Genomic DNA, 7,058 nt, shown 5'->3' with positions numbered 1-7,058 from the left:
CCCTATGAGGACAGGCTTAGGGAGTTGGGTTTGTTCAGCCTAGAGAAGAGAAGGTTGCGGGGTGACCTCATTGCAGCCTTTCAATACCTGAAGGGAACTTACTCCAGGAGGGGAGTAAACTCTTTGAAAGGGCTGACAATAGCAGGACACGGGGAAATGGTTTTAAGTTAAAAGAGGGAAGATTTAGGTTGGATGTTAGGGGGAAGTTCTTCACTAGGAGAGTGGTTAGGCCCTGGAACAGGCTGCACAGGGAGGCTGTGGATGCCCCGTCCTTGGAGGTGTTCAAGACCAGGTTGGACAGGGCCCTGGGCAACCTGATCTAGTAAATGTGTTTGTTTGGTGGCCCTGCCAGGCAGGGGGGTTGGAACTACATGATCCTTGAGGTCCCTTCCAACCCGGGTCATTCTGTGATTCTGTGTTTCTAAGTCTCCAGACAGTGATACTGAACTCAGACCATATAAAAAGTTGGTCTCCCTTTTGCTTATAGGCTCCAAGTTTACTGTCATAGCATACTCATAAATGAAAGGCTATTTTCAGATCCTAAAGAGAGCTTTCCAGATTGCCACATGTGAATTCTGCCCCGTTGCAGTTTGCAGGTCAAACTTAACAATACAAGGAAACTACCTGAGCTTTATAACATCAGAATGTTTCAAAATTAGGGTGATTTGTCCCTTGCTCCAATTAAATGTAATAAAAAATGGTGAGACATGAAGCTTACGCATTCCTTTTTAGGAAAAAGTGCACAAATCATTTCTGATCCTTCAAACCATTCTTAACTTTTCCTGCACACACTACCAATGTTATTTTTTCTCCTCTCTCCTTTGTTGGCACTGTACAATTCCTGGTAATAATTTCAGTTCCTGAGCATGTCTAAGTGAAAGAGACAAACTGAATTTGTTTTCTCTTGATAAGCCAGCTTCTACCTCCCTTAGCCTTTCTTTCCTTTGGATTAACTGGCTCAAAAGTCTGCCTTTCTCCAACACACTGGTTGCCAAAGGAAAACCTTGGGATTCAAAGAGATGTTAGCTGCAAATCCAGCACAAAAGCAAAGTAGGGCTACATAATCATCATCTAGATAAGAAAGTAAGCTAGGGAATTACAAGGTTTGACCTTTTTAATTTTGATGTGGAGCCCCCCCCCAAAAAAAAGAAGTGCTGTCCATATATATCTGAGATATCACTATTAGGAATAGTGGGGAAGAAAAAGAAAAAAAAAAAGAAAAAGAATAAAAAGGAAGTAAAGGAAGACAAGAGAGGATATCTATACAGGGTCTGTAATTTCTTCTCTCTAAGAAATACCTTAATCCTGTGATCCTCCCTCTGCTTTTATTTTCTGCATATGCTTGGTGTCAAGTGTTTTTCCCCTTAAACAAGTAGATCCTTCTTTTAGGACATGAGCGTCCAACCTTTTGACTTGCCTGGGTCACGTTAAGTAAATAATTATCTTAAGCCACACATAAAATATATAATATAATGTTCAACAAAACTTCTTTGTTTTAATAATTTAATTAAAACAAACATAAAAAGTAACAAACACATAAAACCAATGGGCTGTTTGACTTCGTTTTTGTGAATCTAATACATCGGTGTTTGGTCTGATGGAAGTAGTTGTAAATCCTTAGTGAGTTTCCTCAAGGTTCACAGCAGAGATTTTCTAATCTAATTTTACTATTCTTGTGCTTCATCCCTGGAAGTAATTGTTCACAAACATACATTCTGCCAAAATGCAATAGTGAATAAGACATGATTGTGAAGGAAGGGATATTACAAAAGCCTGGTTAACAACTGTTTACATGGCTTGATGGTGATAGGATAAGGGGAAATGGTTTTAAACTAAGTCAAGGATTTTTCTTCAATCAATCTTGAAACCTACCCTTAAAATTCCTCTACCAAATGGAAAAGAAGGCTGCATATTTTTTTGCTGTTCACTGAACTCTGTTTAGCCAACATATCAAAAGGCATAACATTATTTACCATAACACATGCCATAATTTAAGGTTCATTTTGAATGCTCTTATGGCTTGAAACGTAGCATGGATAAGTTGATTTTCATCTGGAAGATGCCTGCTTAACTCATTTAAACAAGCAGTCAAATCCACACACACAAAAAAGGAAAACAAAAACTTGATATTTTTGTGAGCATTTTTGAGACATTGAAAATGACAAAAACTTGTCAGCACCACACAAGCATTCTGGGTGTTTCTCTCACAGTTGCATGTTAACATCAAATTAGTTTATGAAATAACACAAGCCCAACTTTAATAATAAAATAAGAAAACAAACATCTCTGCTTAATAACAATCTGTGCATCTTCACAGGCACACACTTATAAGTTGGTTGAAATATTATGGATAACCACAGCATTTTATGCACCAAGCGCTATCGTGTGTAGAACACACAGGTTTTGATTTGAGCAAGTGTGTATGAGGGGGGTGGGGGGATATGAGAAGCAGAGTTAGTGCTGCGCCCTCTCCTCCACACCTTTCACTGTCACATGCACAGTCCACAACTCAAGCTATGCTCAGTCAACTCATGAGAAATATCACTAAAAATTATGTGATAATGTTAAAAGCTTAAAGTCTTCAGGGACCACGTTATTAGCTGTCCAGGGCCATGCATGGTTTGAACACGGGTGTTTAAAGGCAACATATTACAACATGTAAGAAGACAGGTTACCACCACCATTTTGCATTCAAGATGACATATATATGAGCAATTTGAAAATTAAAATTTTGAGTTTACCACAAGGACTACCAAGCTTGGTCTTTAAGCATGACTTAATTGGTCTTTTCAACCCAGGCTGCAAAGGACCTGTAGAAATTGCACAACTCTCTGCTCAGAAGCAGGCTGCCCAGGATTGTGTCCATTCAGTCTTTGAATACCTCCAGGGACAGAAACTCCACAACCTCCTCCCCTTGTCAGGGAGTGCTGCTTATAGCTCAAGATATAGCATACAAAACAGTGGAAATCCATTTCTCAGATATTCTTAGTAGAGCTTCAGGAGATGCTAGTCAGCATTCAGCAGCATTAGCCACTCAATCAACATTGTGCTTTTTCCTCCCATGTGTTTTGTTTCTGGTGGTGAATTAGTAGTTCACAGTATCCAGAAATCACAGTTGCCATTGCTTTGCTAATCCATTGCATGTAGTATTCTGATGCATGGTGTTTATATAAAAAGCTGATTCTCAAGTAGTAGGCATTTTGTGCTACAGAACTGACTGCTCTGGCTCTTACATCCACCACAGCAAGACAAAACTATGTAACTGCTCTTTTAAATAGAAATCAGATGGTAAATACAATAATCTGTCATATTTTTAAGAAAAGGAAGGTCTCAGAAAACAAGTTACTTCTTCACATATTAAACAAAGAACAAACAAAAGGATTAACACTACATTTCCAAGGCAGAGTTTTTCCTTTTAGCCCTCCCCCTCCCCTAGCCCTTCACCTTAAAAGAGCAAGAAATAGGAAAACATTTGAACAGAAAGATTTGTGAAATGAGCAAGTTCTTCACAGCCATCACCTCCAGCATTCTTGCTAACCTTTTTCATCCACACGGCCTTTCAAAATCACTGATTTGGAAACTTCTGATAACCTGTTTTTCCCTTCTTTCTCATTCTCTCAGTAACTATTCTGTTTGAGAGATTAGCCCTGCCATTGTCAATCGAGACTGATTAATAAACTGATATTACTTACATTGCTAGTTAAGCACATGACATGAATAGCTTTTGAGGTAGTTTTTGCTCTTGAGCAAAGAACACACAAAGATATAAAGCCACTTACTGAATAAAGAGAAAAATCAATAGTTGAAATATAGAGTTAAACAATTATCTCTTCTTAACACTTTTTAAGGACCTCTCTAAGATTAAGGACTAAGTTCTACCACTTCACCATATTGGATTTTCCTTGTTATGCTAATCTAAAATGACCTATTAATTAAAGCAGGAAATGTCTTAGTGAAAAAAAGAATTCTAAACTAAGATTTACAACACCATTAAAATAATCCACGAAGAAAATGCTAATTAGCCATACCACTTTATTTTTCTTTCAGAGCTCTTCTCCTGACTCTCTATGGTTCTGTAGGATAGGGGGGTTTTTTATTTTACCTTCACAGTCCTTCATAATTTAGCCTCATCACCTCCAGCTGACCTCATGCAGCTAACACCACACCCAGCCCTTACAGCCCACTAGTTTCTGCTGCAAATGCTTTCATGTTCAGATTGCTAAGCAAATGTGAGGGAAAACACTGACTCTGATTCACTTATGGGCTCCTACAAAATTCTTTTCAAGGTTCACAGTGACCAGAAGATTCTGTGTGCTCATTGTGATGTAAGATAGCTGATGAGCTCTATGCCCAACTCTTCCTCTGTTCATTTTTCTTTATCTCTAATAATTAGTTTTCTTTGCTGTACCACGTCCTACTTAAAAATAAAAATTAAAAATAAACTAACCAGCCATTAAAGCTATACCAAATGATTAGCTTAGATTTATAGGTGCATCCCTCTGTTTGTCATCTCCTTGTGTCTTTGAGACTGAGCAAACTAAGGGGTGATTTCTCTATTCTGTTTTCTTGCAGGGGGTGGGAGGCAGCGTTTGCACAGTTACCATTACAAACTAATTTCTAAGTCACAGTCACTAATCACCCTGGTCTCATTAAGCAAATGTTGTAAGGACAAGATCAAAGCAGATCATGTAAGTTGCTGTTCTTACTGTAGGAAAGGATACATGAGTCAGTGGGCTTAATCCTCATTCCAGAGATCTTTAACCCTTTAATTGTGGGCATAAGATGCAAGTAAATATTATTGATCTGTAAAGCTGACTGTCAAGTATGAATGCTTTCTCTCCCATTCACTGTGGATTTTATAGCTAAGGGTATGGAACTATCCTTCCAAAAATCAGCAGTCGTTACTAAGCAGTCACATTAGACCTGTAAATGTAGGGGTTTTTGTGTGTACCTGAATGGAATGTATCTTGTGAATCACGGGTCATCCAAGAATAGGAAAAGTCTGGCAAATAATGCTTGCTAGTTGAGCTAGCAGGGCATGATTTATACAGAAAGTATAGTGAATATGCATACATCTGGACTGCTCATACTGCACCATAGGACCAAAGAGAAAATCTGTGGCTCCTACAAGGAGCAGCACCTCTCAGCCCTTCTCGTGTGTATGCATTCCTTTGATTTACACACTCCAGCCCTGATACTGGAAAGTGCTGAGCTCTCAGCTTCCATTAAAGTCACCAGATATTGATAGATCCCAGGAGCACTAAGAAAGAACTAAATCTACAGTTAATATTATGTTGTAAAAGAGAAAGGATCCAAATTTGAAGTGAATAAAACTTCTTAATTAAAAATAAATAAGATGCATAAACTGCTGCAGTCTCAGTGGAAGCTCAAGAGCAGCTATTTTTTGTTAAACTTAGCTGGGTTTCTACAAGGCAATTTATATGACAACTCTATTTTCTCTGGCGGTTTTGCTAAAGTATGAATGTAAAAATGCACATTCCTAAGGCATAAGCAAAGCTCATTAGTTCTTTTTTAATGTGCCTATATATTAGAAGGATTTGTATCTCAACTAATTGAAGGGGTCATCATTTTACTTTGTGTTTTACAGTCACATCTCAGTCCATTATTTTTTCCTACAATAGGAATAGAGTTAAAATACTTTTCCAAAGCAAAAATGAAAATGGTGTGGCATAATTATGTGGTTCTGTGATAATCTTGGGAATTTCACAGTCTGTTATCAAAGTTATTCTGCAGTTATTCCCTGCAGAGGAAATACTTCCCATACACACACCTGTGCACACACATGCACACAACTACCCATTGTACACAACTATCCATTTTACTGTGGCTTTTTCCCCCCCTCTTCTCAAGGCTCAGCCTCTGACTTCAAGGGGTTGGGCAGGACAAAGTGCTCCTCTTAACCCTTTGGCACTCCCATTGTATGCTTGGAAGCACTGAAATAAATCAGGCTTGAAGTATATCAAGTTGAAGCCTGAGTATCGGGAAGCGTCTTTGAAAGAACAGCTCTGTTAGTTGCGGTTTAGAAAGCACTGTCATACCACTAACATATGGTAGTGTAGAGTTTTGTAGATGAGATCCATCAGCGCTTAAAGAGAGAGGAGAGAAAACACTATTTAACCTGATGCCTTCCTTCATGAGACTCACACTTTCTAATAAACCTGATACCATTTGCCACAGGGGAATGTCTCGGGTTCTCACACCTGGGAGGCAGTTACAACCTTTGCTATTTTTTGTGCATAACATTTTTGCTGTGCAAGGAAAGTCCAACTAGTTCACTCCGTTCTGCTGTTTGCATAGGAACACCAGCAAATCCTTTCCTGAAGTCCCAGGATTGCAGAGGGGCGGCTTAAGTTATCTATGGGATGAGCACTTGGGGTGCACGATGGCAAATGTCTCTCATGAAAGCAACCGTAAATCATCTAAACAACGTAGAACACCACGAGGAGCGGATGGCTTTCCAGAAAGATGGCAATTCCTCAGAGAAACAAAGAAGCAGAAGAATGAAAATGTAACAGGAGAAAGAAATATGTAGCAGAGGAAGCAGTTTTTCTAACTGCACACTGCTCTCGCTCGTAGCGGCGCCGTTAATTACGGTGAGCTTGCGATTGCGATGATTTTCGCTAATGAGCCGCTCGCTTTACAGTCCCGTCAAGGCGCCGTTCTGGAGGCAAAAGCGCTTCGGTGCGCCGCGTATGCGCCAGAGGGCGCCCGGAGCCGCTGCCTTCCCGTTCGTCCCCATCCCTGGAGGTGTTTAAAGTGTGGTCTCTGATCTTAAGAGTACTCCCGACATTACCGATTCTATGATAAAGGTGACACGAATGTACCATATTACATACGGGGTGGCTTGCCACTGGCTAAAAGATGTCCTCCCTCCCCCCGAGATTCAGTTGCAGCAGCTTCCCAGCACCTTTTCATGCTGGTTTCCACCTCCCTGCTCCAACAGAGTTCATATGGTGACAGGAGAAAAAAGGAGAGAGGGTCAGCACAGGGAAGGGGGGGGGACAAGCAGAACGCCAGGCTGATAGTCATGTTGTTTG

The sequence above is a fragment of the Coturnix japonica genome, chromosome 5 (genome assembly GCF_054131305.1).
Source record: "Coturnix japonica strain WE chromosome 5, WE-NBRP24, whole genome shotgun sequence".
NCBI lineage: Eukaryota > Metazoa > Chordata > Aves > Galliformes > Phasianidae > Coturnix > Coturnix japonica.
This window is presented reverse-complemented; position numbering follows the sequence as displayed.